At 39.1% G+C, this 14760-nt stretch overlaps 1 protein-coding gene across 1 annotated transcript in view; it reads right to left on the reverse strand.

Moving 5' to 3' along the window:
• The window catches only part of LOC143369097 (uncharacterized), a 164024-nt gene that overhangs the window by 115851 nt on the left and 33413 nt on the right, over positions 1 to 14760 (reverse strand). The window lies entirely within an intron of this gene.

The following is a 14760-nucleotide window of genomic DNA, read 5'->3' on the forward strand; positions in this document are numbered from 1 at the left end:
ATCGAAATTCCAAAGGCCGCGGCTACTCCTCCGCCACTTTCTTTAGAGGCTCCTCGATCAGGATTAGTCTAGACTTTTTCCGTTTCCACGCCGGCGAGGAAGAGAAGTCGGATTGCTCGGGGTTATTGCGCGGCTGGAGGATTCTGCCGATCCCATCCTGAATATCGCGGACGATGGATGAACAGAAAAATAAAAAGGTGCGAGACGGCTGTGAGGAGACAGGGAGAGAGAGCGTCCTTCGGGTGATTCACCGGGTTTGCGGTTAGGTTACTCCAGTCTGCACGTTGCCAGACGAGTACCAGGCAAGTGGTTCTCATCGCTGATGCGAAGCCCAGTGATCTTTCGAATTCTGAGAGGCTGCGGGGGACGACTCCTTCTGGATTTCACTCCCCAATGTCGTCACTGCGAAATCCTCTCGTCCGCGGTTATTGATGATGATTACGTTCGGGCGAGAATCCTCAAAGCACCCGAAGGGTACAATAGGGAGGAAATAACACCCGCGTTTACATACTCAACATCTCCCAGTGACTCTTTACAGGAGAAGTAGGAGAGTTCGAGCCACTTTCAGGAGCAATGTTGAAATTCAGAAAATTCCCAAGTAAAATTAACTAAGGGAAATAAAAATTTATTTTTTTGGAGGGTGCGAGGGTCTCCCGGCCTCCCCTCTGGGTGCGCCATTGCCGATAACGCTAAATAGTAATTTATTTGAGTCTTCAGCAATAAGAGGTGTGTTATAATATTACAAAATTATTTAATTTTTATTCATATTAGTAATTACATCTAACAAGGGAAGATCCCGCACTTGGAAATTCAAAAAATTCTGAAACTTTGTGAATATGTAGGGGATTTCTTTCTGATTACAACACAATTTTTATTTGCTGTCCAAATTTACTCGAGGGGGGTGAAATTAACCCCCGAAAATTCGGTTATTTTCCGATTTTTGTGTTATAACTCGTGAACTGTAAAATAATTTTTTCACCAAATGATAGATCTAATTAAAAGAAGTAACTTTTGTCTTGAAACTTTTTTCCTATCTCTTACAGAATGCTAGTTACAAAATAAAATAGCCGAATTTCCAGGGGTTAATTCCACCCGCTTAGAGTGAATTTGGGCAGCAAAAAAAAAATTGCGTTGTAATCAGGAGGAAATCCCCTATATATTCACGAAGTTTCAGAATTTTTTTAATCTTCGGGTTTGGGATCTACCCTTGTTAGATGTAATTACTAATATGAATGAAAATTAAATAATTTTGTAATATTATAACACACCTCTTATTGCTGAAGAATCAAATAAATTGCTATTTAGCGTTATCGACAATGGCGCACCCAGAGGGGAGGCCGGGAGACCCTCGCACCCCCCAAAGAAATAAATTTTTATAATCACTAATTATCATGCAAATACATATCTTTATAAGCAAAAAATATAGTAATGGGACCTAGACAGAAATTTGCTTTGAAATTACAGAAATTCAAAATTATACTTTTTATTTTGCATATTATGCATATAGCATATGTTTCGCATAATGCATATTTTGTGCATATTGCATATTCTTTGTATATTATTTGCACATTTCTTGCATATTTCGTGCATATTTCTTATATGTTTCAATAATTTTACATATAATACCTAAATAAAATAATAAAATGATGAATGTCCTATAGATACTTCTGCGTGAAACATTTTTAGCTACAATTAGCAGTTTCCAAGAAATATTTCAGGTTTCAACTTTGGATGCCTCACTTTCTATTTTGCATATATGTTGCACGACATATTATAGTGAAATTGTAATGTAAATTTTATTGAATTTGCATTAAAAATATTTTCATCCGTTCAATTCGGCTCCCCCGAAGATTAAATCCCGAGTGCGCCACTGATTATCGAAAACAAGTCACATCTACCTATTTCTGATAAGTTTAATTTTTCGATCTATATTTATAAACTATTTTTTTTAGTCAGTTTAGCGAATACTATGCACCTTTTAAATCTTGAACCCCCCTTTTTTAACATATTATATTATTAAGCAAACACATTCATACACGCTTAATTATGAATTTCAATTTCGATTAAAAAAAATATATAAAATTGTCTGAGCGTAAATCATTCCACAAACTCAAAATCACTTTCGCGGTTCTAGAAACTTTTTAGACAACGAATTAAGACACTGCCACTCAATTGATGGGACTCACTTCAATGGTGGACGAAGTACAAAAAAAAAAAAAACGATGAAGAAAGTCCAAGTAAACATGTGCCCCATTTGACTTCTTTCCCCAGTTTTTGGTACTGCAACAATTCTTAATGGCAAACAGAGATAGCGTAACTGGTTCTACTAAATGTTTGTATTCATTGTATTGACTGTATTGATTTTAGTAAATTTTAACAGTAATGGATTTATTTGCATATTTTTAATAAGAAATTGCAATAAATTAGAAAACTGATTTCTAAAGACTGATTTTTTAATTTACAGCACTCTCAGGAGTAGCTACTGTGCACCACTAAATTCCAGAGCCCCTGTGCTAAATACTCTGTGGTCAAAAAGCGACATTGTAAATAAATCGTGACAAGTCAATTCGATAGGAGGTGCGAAAACCGCGGGAAAAAAAACACACAAGTCATGAGACGAATAAGCAGGGAGGTAGGGAAATCGAAGAGAGAAAGCGACGTTACGGAGTAAGTACAGAGTGTCTGAAAAGTCATCGTACAATTTCTCTGCGAATAGCAGCTAAAGGAAAGGCGAAGGGAGGGATCCGCTATCTGCGTTTGCGAACACGGTTCTCGGAATTTTAGCAGCCATGTGGTGCTTCGCAGGAAAGCAACGTGCTCTCTGCGTGCCCACTTACTATCAAAACAACAATTGAGGAGTCCTTGTAGAAGGCAGTGTAAGTCCCCAAAAACAAATTTTTCAGAAGAGGGAACAAAACTACCAGGCTTTAAATTAATCACGAAATTTGATTTGTTTTGATTGCTAAATATGCTTAAGGGGACTAGGCAGTCAGAAACTCGATTTTTTTTGTTGCACTTTTCGAAAGTACCACCCTTCCCGAGTAAAATGCCGTTTGGTTCATGTTAAAATTCGTAGAATGAAAGATTTTGCAGCCAAAAAGGTCGAGCGCGTCATAAAACGTTTCTGCGCGCACGCAGGTAGACTAATTCCTCTTTCGAAACTTTAACCTTCAGAGGGCCGGGCTGGCCACTATATTGGCCACCTAAGAATTTGCATACTTTGCCGGCCATTTGGTGGTATATATGCATAAATTTTAAGTGATAAAATTTACAGTTTCAATGAAAAAAATCCCGGCCCTCTGAAGGTTAAACGCGTTTTTCTCGGAATCATATTTCCTCTTCGTTTGGCAGTGATTGCGAAAAAACGGAGGTACAAATCGATTTGAAAAAAAATTCACATATGTGAAACACGTCTAGTTACGACCTGGACCTAAGCATAAGTCTGTGAAAACTCCTATTTTGACAAAAAAAAATAAAATAAAGTCGCTCTTCTCCCTGGCGAAAAATCACATTTCTTTAAAATTTGTCGTTTTGCAACCGCTATACTTATAATTTTGATTTTTTTTTATTTTTTAATAGGTTCAGGGCAGAATGGGGTATAAATGGTCTGAGCTATAAACACTTAAAAACCGCAGAACACTCGAAATTAGGGCTCTGTTCACGATAAGGGCTCAACGCCGGTCCCGACCAGCGAGCCGTTAACGAGGAAATACTGTATTGGTAACTTATTTACAAAGGAAAACTGCATTAAAATTCTATGCTATAGTATTACCATTGGCAGGTAGAAACATTTTAAAAAAATTCTTTTTAATTTTGGCACTTATAGTATTTTCTACAAAGACTCTGTAATTATCTCGTTACAGCTCGACGTACAGACGTATGCACCGAGACCACTGCAATTTAACGGTGTTGGATTCGGCGCCGTGCAATTCTTTGATTAGGCACCGGATTAAGACATTTAAGGAAATCGAATCGACACTCGTGCCTAAACGTTCGGGTCGGTCAAATTCATCGAGACGCAATCAAACTGTGAAGAGTATGGTACGGGGTACACTTAAGGGTAAGGTGCATGAAAATTCTGTAACCAGCACCACTATAGCCGGAGTTAGTGTTCCTGATTTCTCCATATTTTTTGTTTCCCGAGAAATCAGAAATTAGCAATTATAAAATTTCTCGAGAAGGGACACTAGCTGGAGTCTAATATCGAGGAAGAAATTAATAACATTTCATCACATCTCTTACGCCACGTTGTCTATAATTTACAATTTACAGTTACGATTTGGGGAATGTCAGCGACCTGACAGAGGACATCTCAATGATGCGATTTTCCAAGCACAATTTCCCAATGATTTGTAGCACAACTTAACCAATAAAAATATCGTAGGTACCACTTACAATTCTCAGATTTCTTTTTCCCCAAAATGTACAAATACATTTAAGACACCCTGTAGTGTATACCACTCCTGAAGCTTTCCTTCAACATGACCTGTTCTCTCCCGTTGTGAAAATCTATTGACAAAATCTCGGACGTTTAACCAGAGAATATCAAATCTATCAAAGCTTTGATTTGGAGTCTATCTGAAGCCTAGATAACAATAGCCTTGGTATTTTCGCTCCAGGTTTAAAATTCCAATAGTGCGAGCCAAAATGGTCAAAATACGTGTTGCTCGTTCTGCTGAACGGAAGAAGAAGCTATTTGAAATTTAAACGACCAAAACTAGGGGAAACCTCGAGCTCTCACGGCCTACGCGCATTCGTTACGCGCGGCACGTAAGACGTTGTGATTAAGAAAACAGATCTGCCGTGTCTCGATTAAGACGCTAGATCTGGATGCCTCCTAAAATCAACGGCGGAAAGGACTCCGGGAGGCAGGAAGGTGGGGCGGGCGAAGAGGAGCGGAGTATTGTGAATGGAAGACTCCGGGGAGCGAGTCATTCCAAGCCGAAGAAACACACCAACACCGGCCGTTTCGCTTCAGTAACCGCGGTCTCGCTTCAGCTCCTCCCGGATTCCTTTGTTTAATGCCTTATTGCGATATTTTAACACGGTTCCGCTGTTGCCATGCGGCTCCATGCTTGCCCTCCTCTCGTCGTGTGTCGCCACAGTCGAGGAGGAAATATCGTCCTCCGTCTTGATGCAGTTATGCAATCGGGGCCCTGTTTTTCCTCGGGGATTCCACCTGACCTTTTTAAGAGGATCGCTAAGGTGAATGCCCCCCACCGACGACCTCGCCCCACTATTTATCCACCGACTGTTTTTATTTTTCTGCCACTTCTTGGACGCCTAGGTTTAGGTGTATGCCGCATAAGCTGGAGGCTGTCTGGGCCTGCGGTGCGTGCCCCTAATTATAAGATATTCTTCATCTAGCATTACCATATGGCAACAAAGGCTTTAGGGTCAATAGCACTTGTGCGTGAAAAGAAATTACGTCACATGCAGATGAGTGCTTTCAGAATGTTTCAAGATTAGAATTAGTGGTTAACGTTCCACAGTTTTTGTAGGTATTTGTAACTAGATGGTTGAAAGGAAAAGTAGATTTTATAGACGTAGCTTGAGATGTTTCCCAGATGATACTTGAGCTAAAAGTTCGAAGCTACTACTATATACAGTGACTCGCATTAATATTCCGACACTTTTTAAAATCGCATAACTTTTTTAGAATTGGTCCAAACGACTTGAATTTTTTTGAGAAGCTAGAAGGATTAGTTTGCTAAATGACGTATTTGGTCGTTTTGAAAAAAAATGTATTTGGACGGAATAGCGGAAAGAACAGTGAAGGTCAATTTTTAAACTTTTTTTGTGAGCTTGTAATGAAAATTTAAAAAAACGAATTGGATATGTTTCTACATAAAGGCGACGTGCTGAAGAAGTATTTCCATTGACAAGATCATTCATAAAATGCATGGCTACCATTTTTAACCGACTTCGAAAAGAAAGAGGTTCTCAGTTCGAGGTGTTTGTATGTTACACGTATTATGTTTGTCCGCGAATTTCTCCGTAACTACTGAACCGATTTCGGTGAAACTTATTGCATTTTGTTTGGCTTCGATCAACTTAGGTCATGGAGAAAGAATTATCAAAATCGGTCCAGTAGTTTTGAAGATATACCAAAAATTAGAAATCTGTTCATTTAAATACATTGTATGCACAGGCTGGTAAAGGACGGAGTATCCGGCGTTCGAAAAACAGAGCGAGACAAAATATCAACGCGTCGTCTTTCTCGTACCGTTTCTCGGTCGCTTTCAGTCTCTCTGATTCGCTCTCGTTCCATCTCGCTCTCGCCATGGGCAAGAAATGAGCGAAAACGATCGCTCGGAATCGTGTCCCCTCTACGTTGTTTGTAATATTATATTATATTTATTATATTATAATATATATTGTATATCATGTTATATTTATATTATATATTATATTATTTAAACAAATGTAGGCATATAACTTAAATAACTAAAAAGTACAAAATATTTTTTTTTATAAATTTAAAAAAAAATTAAACCGACTTCAAAAAAATAAAAATGCGCTAAAAAGTAAAAAATAATTTTGTTCCTTATTTAACCTACGACTCTCAATTTTTTATGTCGGCGCCTCATCATTTGCATTGTGTAAATATGGCGTGGACTTAAAAATTTTGAGAGTCGTAGATTAAATAAGGAACAAAATTATTTTTTACTTTTTAGCGCATTTTTATTTTTTTGAAGTTGGTTTTATTTTTTTTTTAAATTTTTTATATTTGAATAATGAGCCAATATTGACAACGAAATGATACCAATTGTCACTGTGTTATGGATAAGTACAGACAACTCGAGCTAGGTTTCTGTCTACTAAGTAATTTTTGTTGATATCAGTGATAACCTTTTGTTGTCATACAATCTACTAATAATCCTACGAGGGACGTTGCGTCGGCGTGTTTCCACGCCGAGGGATTTGCATCCTGTGCACGTTTTTGGCGTATGTTATGTCAATATGTTCTGAAAAGCATCGAAAATATTGCCCGAGTGTCTCCGAATGTTTGCTCGGGCCGAGTTAAGCATAAGTTTGTCGACAGAAGCGATCGCTTGGGAAGGCCGATTTGAAGGGGTATTTCTCAAAATATTGCGTCACTCAAAGTGCTAATGCACTTTCACACTGATTCCTTCCGTTTACATTCAATACGTTGCGAAAAGACCCACTTACGTTACCGAATACTCGTAAACACTAAAGTAAATTTTATACAGGAGGGAGCGATTTTAGAACCTACTTATGTCCATAAAGCATTTTTTTTACTCCTCTCGCCGAGTACAATAAGGGGCCGTCCTTAAATTACGTAAGGGTAATTTTGGCGATTTCTTACCCCCACGATCCTCGAGTATGGGAATTTGTAAGATTTTATATTCCACCCCCACTCCCACCCCCACCTTCCTTACGTAATATTTTTTTACATTGCATTTTTTTCTTCTAACCCACTGGGTTCTTTGAAGCTTTCCGTGTAAATTGAGCGGATTCTGGTTATTTTAATTTTTTATTTCGTTTTGAATTGATAAAGTATATTTTATTTTGTTATACTTTTGTAATTCCATAATATTAAGGAAACTGAGATTTTTTAAAATATGTACAAATATTTATTTACTATTTCAATTTTTTTGTGAAAATTTGAAAACCGGTTTAACCGGTTTTTGGGGGAATAGTGGAATTCGAAAACCGGTTTAACCGTTTTTTTGGGGGAATAGTGGAATTAGAAAACCGGTTTAACCGGTTTTTGGCGAACAGTGGAATTCGAAAACCGGTTTAACCGGTGTTTGGGGAATAGTGGAATTCGAAAACCGGTTTAACCGGTTCTTTGGGGAATAGTGGAATTCGAAAACCGCTTTTTCACAAAACGGTTTTGGTAAAAACCCTACAAAGAATGCCTCGAAAGCGTTGAAATGAACGCAACAAAGTACTAAAGCCCTGTCATCCAGGTAGTTCCGTTAGCAGAGAACTTAATAACACCGTTAACCCTTTGACTACGGAAGGCGTACATATACGCTCTCACACGTCTGTCAATATATACGAAAGAAAAACTGAATATTTTTAACTTATTCGCAATTATTTATTTTTTTTAACCCCTAAGAATGGTATCAAATCTCCGAGTACCGTTTTGGTCAGTAGGTAGTCAGCGGACAACCAGTCGCAGCGACTGATATGCGAATATCGCGCCGTCTGTATTGGGAAATATTGTGAGAGCGCCATCTACTAAAGTAAGCTCTGTAATCGGGTCAATCGCGTTACAGGACCGGTGTCACACAAGTATTGAAACAGTGCAATAACGTTTTTGTCATTAAATAGTCTGTTATATTTTACAAAATCGATCATCAAAACAGTCGAAATTCCCAATACTACCAATAACAGGTGACAACTAACCCGATTAGACTGCTTTAATTTTCGCCACCAGATGGCGTAGCGGAAATAAGAAAATGCCAATTGATGGTTCCCTCCGAGAGTGCGCCGCAGTCAAAAGGTGAAACAATGTAAGGGACGTAACAAGCAATTCGAACGAGCGACTTCGGCTTCTTCGACCAGCGCAAATAACAGGCTACAGGAATCGCGGATATCCGGCGGATATCCGCAACCAAGGATCTCTCAAGGGTCTCCGTTTAGACATCATAGACAAATCAGCCACTTTGTTGTACACATTCAAAATCCTTTACACATCGTTGTACGTTTCCTCTGCTTCCGTTACCCGGAAACTAGCGCGGCGCAACAACAGGATACGCGGCCCTCGCACAGCAAGCAACTATCGAGGACCATGCAATCGTTTTCCGTAACGTTCTGTAGAAGCAAAAGGCTGGATGATACTTCTGATCTTTTTAACAATTCAAATATTTCGCTGTATTTCCAAAATGCACCGGTGTCTGATCGAGATGAAACTCGGTGGGTATTACGAGGGGTGTGGAAAGACCCCAAATATAAAATTTTAGCTTCCCTAGTAGCATCTATTGTTGGCATTTTGATGGCCAACTAATTCCCAACTTGGGGATACTGTGGGCCAACCAGAAATGCTACTAGGGTTACCACGGTCCCCCCTCTTAACAATATTTCTGTTGACTTATAGCGACCCAACGCATTCCACTTTCCAACTTGTCCCGGGTATTAGTATTGGTTGGGGCTAGATTAGTGCGGCGTCGGCAGGCGGCAAACAAGTAGTCCGGGTCTACAAAAAGCCAACGCGACGTCAGAAAGCGAGGGAACTGCCCCGTCGGGTTAAGGAGGTGCCTTTTGGTAATGCAAGTCCGTTAGGACATGTCTCTCCCTTTGTGGCCTCTGCGCATCACGCCACCCCGACATACATATAAACTAAACTAAACTCTACTCCGTGTCATTTAAGAAGGAACCTGCCGACCGACGAGTTTAAACCGGTTCTGCGCAGGTTGACGCTCATTGGCGCCGAGAGAAGCCACTATTGGCTGTACCCCCACCAACGCTTTTTCGGAGCCAATGAGCTCATCCTACATGCGCGGAACGGGTTCCTTCTTAAATGAGTTCTGGTATAGATTAGCGCGGGGGGTGCGTAAAGCGCGGTGGAGAACCGATCTGAGTTTGGCAATGCTTAAAATGATTGTGGTTAGAAGCATCGCGTGACGGCGTGCAACGTGCAACAATTGTTCCTTGAAGAAACGCGAGACAGTTCGAATTGTGTCGTGGAGCGTGCGCTACCGTTTATTCGATTCTGTTTTTTTCGATCGTTTTAATGGCATTAGCAGACCTAAATAACTGTCTTCAGAGAAATTGGAATCTACAGGGTGTCCCACTAAGGAGTGGACAGCGCGATATCTCTTAAAGTATTGTCGATAAAAATATAAAAAAAATAGGGAATTGCATGGTTCGAGGGGGCCCATTTATTAGCGCGAACGAATTTTGTTTTCGATTATTATTATAAAAGATACGATGGTCAAGTTCGGTTTTTCAAATGGAACTATTTTTTTTGAAGACCTGAGTTGATAGTGCGTTCCAAGACAAATTCAATAAGCTTTAATGTATACACTTTATTTCCACTGGTTTTTAAGATATTGCGCTTGCAAATTTACTGATTTTCACTGCAAGAAACCCCTCTGGAATGGCAAAAACCGGGGGCGGTCTTACTGGCGCCACGGGTGGCACTGCCTGTTGAAATGGATACTTACCTGCCAAAGGTCTACGCCAGAAATGGCAGGCCCAAAGGCTGGACAATTCTTTTCTTTTGACACAATCTGCTCCCTATGGTTGAAATTTAGTCTAGCAACTTTCACTCCTCCTAACCTAACCAATCCAACTTGCATCCCTTCCAAAAGAACCGGCCATCCGAGCGTAGAAGCAAGTGCGAAATAAAAGTAACGATGCGCTTCTCGATACGGCAGATGTACCTACCTAAGTAGCATTTCTGACGGAAAAGAATTGTCCAGCTTTTGGGCCTGCGAACCCTGTCGTAGACCTTTGGCAGGTAGGTATCAGTTTCAACAGGCAATGCCACCCGTAGCGCCAGTAAGACCGACCCCGGTCCTTCCTATTCCAGAGGGTTTTCTTCCAGTGAAAATCAGTAATTTTGCAAGCGCAATATCTTAAAAACCAGTGGAAATAAAGTGTATGCATTAAAGCTTATTGAATTTGTCTTGGAACGCACTATCAACTCAGGTCTTCAAAAAAAATAGTTCCATTTGAAAAACCGAACTTGACCATCGTATCTTTTAAAATAATAATCGAAAACAAAATTCGTTCGCGCTAATAAATGGGCCCCCTCGAACCATGCAATTCCCTATTTTTTTTATATTTTTATCGATAATACTTTAAGAGATATCGCGCTGTCCACTCCTTAGTGGGACACCCTGTAGAAAGGCTTGGTTTAGGGGTATTAGTGTCGCGGGAGAGGTGTATCTTGTGGTGTCAAAGTATTGGACTATTACCATCCAGGCGAAAATGCCCGTGATTTTAATTAATTCGCTAAGATATTCGGTTGGAGGAGCTAAATTTGATTAAATTTCGTTGAGTTTGGCGATGCTATAAATGAGACTGAGGCTGCAAAATTTCGAAATGAAAAAATTGGGGGACGGGAGGGTGCCCGGGTAAGGGGGCATACGCCAACGTCCAAAAAATTTTCCCCTCTAGCCAGAAGTATATTCTTCAAAATAAAAAAAGTTTCAGTCGAATCGGATAATAACTTTTGGTTATATAACAGGTCCCACCGATTTGGATCAATTTTTTGTCGCCTTGACTTTAACGAATCCCCAGTGCTGTCTGTCATGATTAATTATAAAATAAAAAATATATTTCTAAAATTTAAGACATCCTTAATACAATGCAAAAAGTCCCATTAAATTATATACAGTAGTTTTCCTTTAATTAATTCCTAAAGATCGCCTATTTTTTGGGCTCTAGACTGGAAGGTCCCCTTAAATAAAAATTTCGCCCACCTCTGCCACGAAGCCCTAAAGTGACTGTATCCTAAATGGTCACAGCGCGTACAGTATTCTGAATACAGTATGGGTTATTAAATACACGGACTCCCCAGGAACAGCTGGTATATTTCGCCGCGCATGCACCGCGAGTACCCGCGAGGATGCTTTAATGCCCGCGTCATGAAAACAAGAAGAAACACAGCTCCGAGTGACATCGGGCGTCTAAAGTGCAGCTGCAAGTGGACGAGCGTGCGGTGAATTCCCAGCGCGTCTAATTAAAAGTCATCTGCATATTTATGGAAGGGGAGGGACGGTGGATGAACGCAGGGGAAAGAGCAGAGAAGAGGAGCATGGCGTATTAAAAACTAAGGGGCGAGACAAAGAAGCGGAAGAAACCTGTGCGTCTGGTTAAAGTGGACGAGCGTTTGCTACTTTTCGTGTCTCTCGTTACGCACCGGCGTTTCCGTTTCTCTACGAATCTTTGTTTTCGCGACACTTGGCCATTTCCAACAACCATAGCGACTTAACGAGGAACAGACCTCTTTTACCAGAGAAAAGAGGGCAAATTGAATGGCTCGAGGGTTAGCAAAGTTTTTTTTTTTAAATGAAAGGAAAAACCTGTTAACAAATGTTATTTTTCAAGATTTATTCATATGTTTCTAAACATTATTTAACTGTACACTGAGACGTCTGCCTTCGTTGCGATATAATATAGTTATAAAATCCTTCGAGCATCACCCAAGTGGTTACGAGTTTAAATCAATATCTGCTAAATGTAAATTAGATGCACAGATTTCGACATTTTATTCTTTCACATTCGCATCGCTTTCTGTCGTAGAAAAATTGACAAAGCACTCATACAAGCGTAGTGTACCTAATTGTACATTAGGGCGGAGCGATACTATATAGCCGAAAATTTCAGTTTGAATTTTCAGTTGGCCTGGGTGCGGGATAGTTGTGTTTTGATTAAGCAAACACAACTGTAAAAAAATTTTGGAAAAATTATATTCATGCCTGCAGGTTTCTTTTTCACCTAAACAATCTTATAATCATATAATAATTTTTAGGAAACAAATCATTTTTAGGGGAAAAAGACACCTGCAGATATGAATATTTTTCCAAAAATTTTTTACAGTTGTGTTTGGTTAATCAAGAGACAACTATCCCGCACCCAGACCAACTGAAAATTCAAATTTTAATTTTCCGCTTGGCCCTATTGTACATGCTACTGTGTGTTTAACATCTTAAAGGTATTTGACAAAAAAGAATTTAAAATAGTATTATGCTCGTGCTCAAATTTGTTGCACATTTTTTTTGTTATGATTGAAAAGCATATCTTCAAAGCGTGTTAAAGGGGTAGGTTACTAAAGGTAGGTTTATAAAGGAAATAAAATGTGATCGGAACTAATTAATTAACAACGTAAGAGGTGGGATTTCCCCTAATCCTACTGTTCGATTACATTTGTTTTATAAATAATGTTTACGTATAAATACTGTTTCCCACTAGTATGTGCATTCCATATCAATTTTTGTTTTATATGTGTTTCTTCTAAAATATAATATTATTACTGAAGAGTATCTCCTGAATTTCCACCCACTATTATAAAATCTCAATATAAGACATTTCGACTACCACAGAGGGGGCAAGATGCGTTGTAATAAACTACTGAAAAATGTCCAACTGAAATTATTGTGTATTCTTGTTTAAAATTGTATACATTCTATAAATCGCATGTAATCTGTTTTTTTTTCAAAGGGTATGACAATTTCAACCAATATCATCGAACTTTCATAAATTCAGAGGCGAGGCGAATTGATCAACAGCCGTGAAACAAAAAGGGATCCACTAACGCTTCGTCTAAGAACGATAATTACACGGTTCACGACCGAGAAGTATATTTTCACAGGCGACCGTGCCGGAGTTTCGCGGAGAAAGAGATTTCCGGGCTCCTTTCAATGGGCGGCCAACATTCTCTCGGTGAGAAAATATATTTCACACGACGATGATCATCGTCCTCGCGTTTCTCTTCCTTTCCAAAACTTGGCAGGCATATACAGCGAACTCGTGAAATAATGAGTTGCGTCACGCCTGAAAATTGTCCATTGACACCACCAACCCCGAATTTTCACAGTTGCTGCGGAACGAACTCGCAAAGTAACTGATATGCGGAGGGTTTAGAAGCCAGTCAGTGTAAGTCCAGTAGCATTAAAACCGAGATAAAAGAGATTTTTACAAATTAGTCGGCAAATAAAAAAATATATATAAAAGAAATTTAAGTTAAACGATTTTATTTAATTTCATCGAAAATGCAATAAAAAATAAATCTTTTCTTGTACTACAAATACGATGGTGATATGTCACTTTAAATAAAATCGTGCGACAGGATATTTCATCGCTTTTCGTCGCTCATGTCGACTCTGGATTCTGTATTAAATTGATTCGTATCCTGTTATGAAATATCATGCCCCACGAGTGTATTTAAAGTGACATATCATCATCGTAATTGTAGTACAAGAAAAGACTTATTTTTTAATTTTTAGTGCTTTTAATTTAGTTTTTACTACATTTTTAATAAAATCGTTTAACATACAAATTTTTTTATATATTTTTTTATATTCTTACGATATAAAAAAACAAGAATCGTCGATGGATAAGAAGCGAGGATCCTGTACGACAATTATATTCCAGTCACGCATACACAAGCGCATAATTGCATGCCCTTCGTTCGACGCTGGAATACGAAATACCGAGAAACATTGTCCGCAAACTATCGCCGATATTAATTAGAAAATCAGCTTCCTTCGCAGGAAGCAGGGTCGAGAATATTTATCGTCGCATTTCGCCAAAACTATCAACGACCGAATGAGCGCATCATCGATGCTCGGTGAAAAGCAAGGATTGTCGTCGACGTGGGTGTGGTGTTATTACATTCCTTACAATAAATATCTAAACGTAGTGTCATACCTTACGAATGAGAAAATGGAACTGCATCAACGAATTTCATTTTAAAATATTAAACTGTACGAATAATCTGTAACGCAATCATTAAATGGAATATTTTAGTAATAAATAATTTCCATGAAAATGTTATGGTGGAAATACGAAGTTAAAATTAAAGTTGCATAGTTTGAAATGCGGTTTCTCAGTAAATTTGAACTGTACGCACAAATGTGTTACATCACTTTGTTCGTTTTGGCGAGAGGAAGGGTGTAACGTTTTTATATTTTTTAAATACTGATTTTTAAATAAGAGTAGTTCGGGACGCCACCGCCAGGTGGCGGCGACCGGGCGAGCGCTTCTCGCTTGCGGTAGAGCAACGGTAGGGAATAAGTGGCCGAGGGCTTTCGAGTTTACAGATTGCAGATTACAGAT

This window comes from Andrena cerasifolii, chromosome 5, assembly GCF_050908995.1.
Source record: "Andrena cerasifolii isolate SP2316 chromosome 5, iyAndCera1_principal, whole genome shotgun sequence".
Lineage (NCBI taxonomy): Eukaryota > Metazoa > Arthropoda > Insecta > Hymenoptera > Andrenidae > Andrena > Andrena cerasifolii.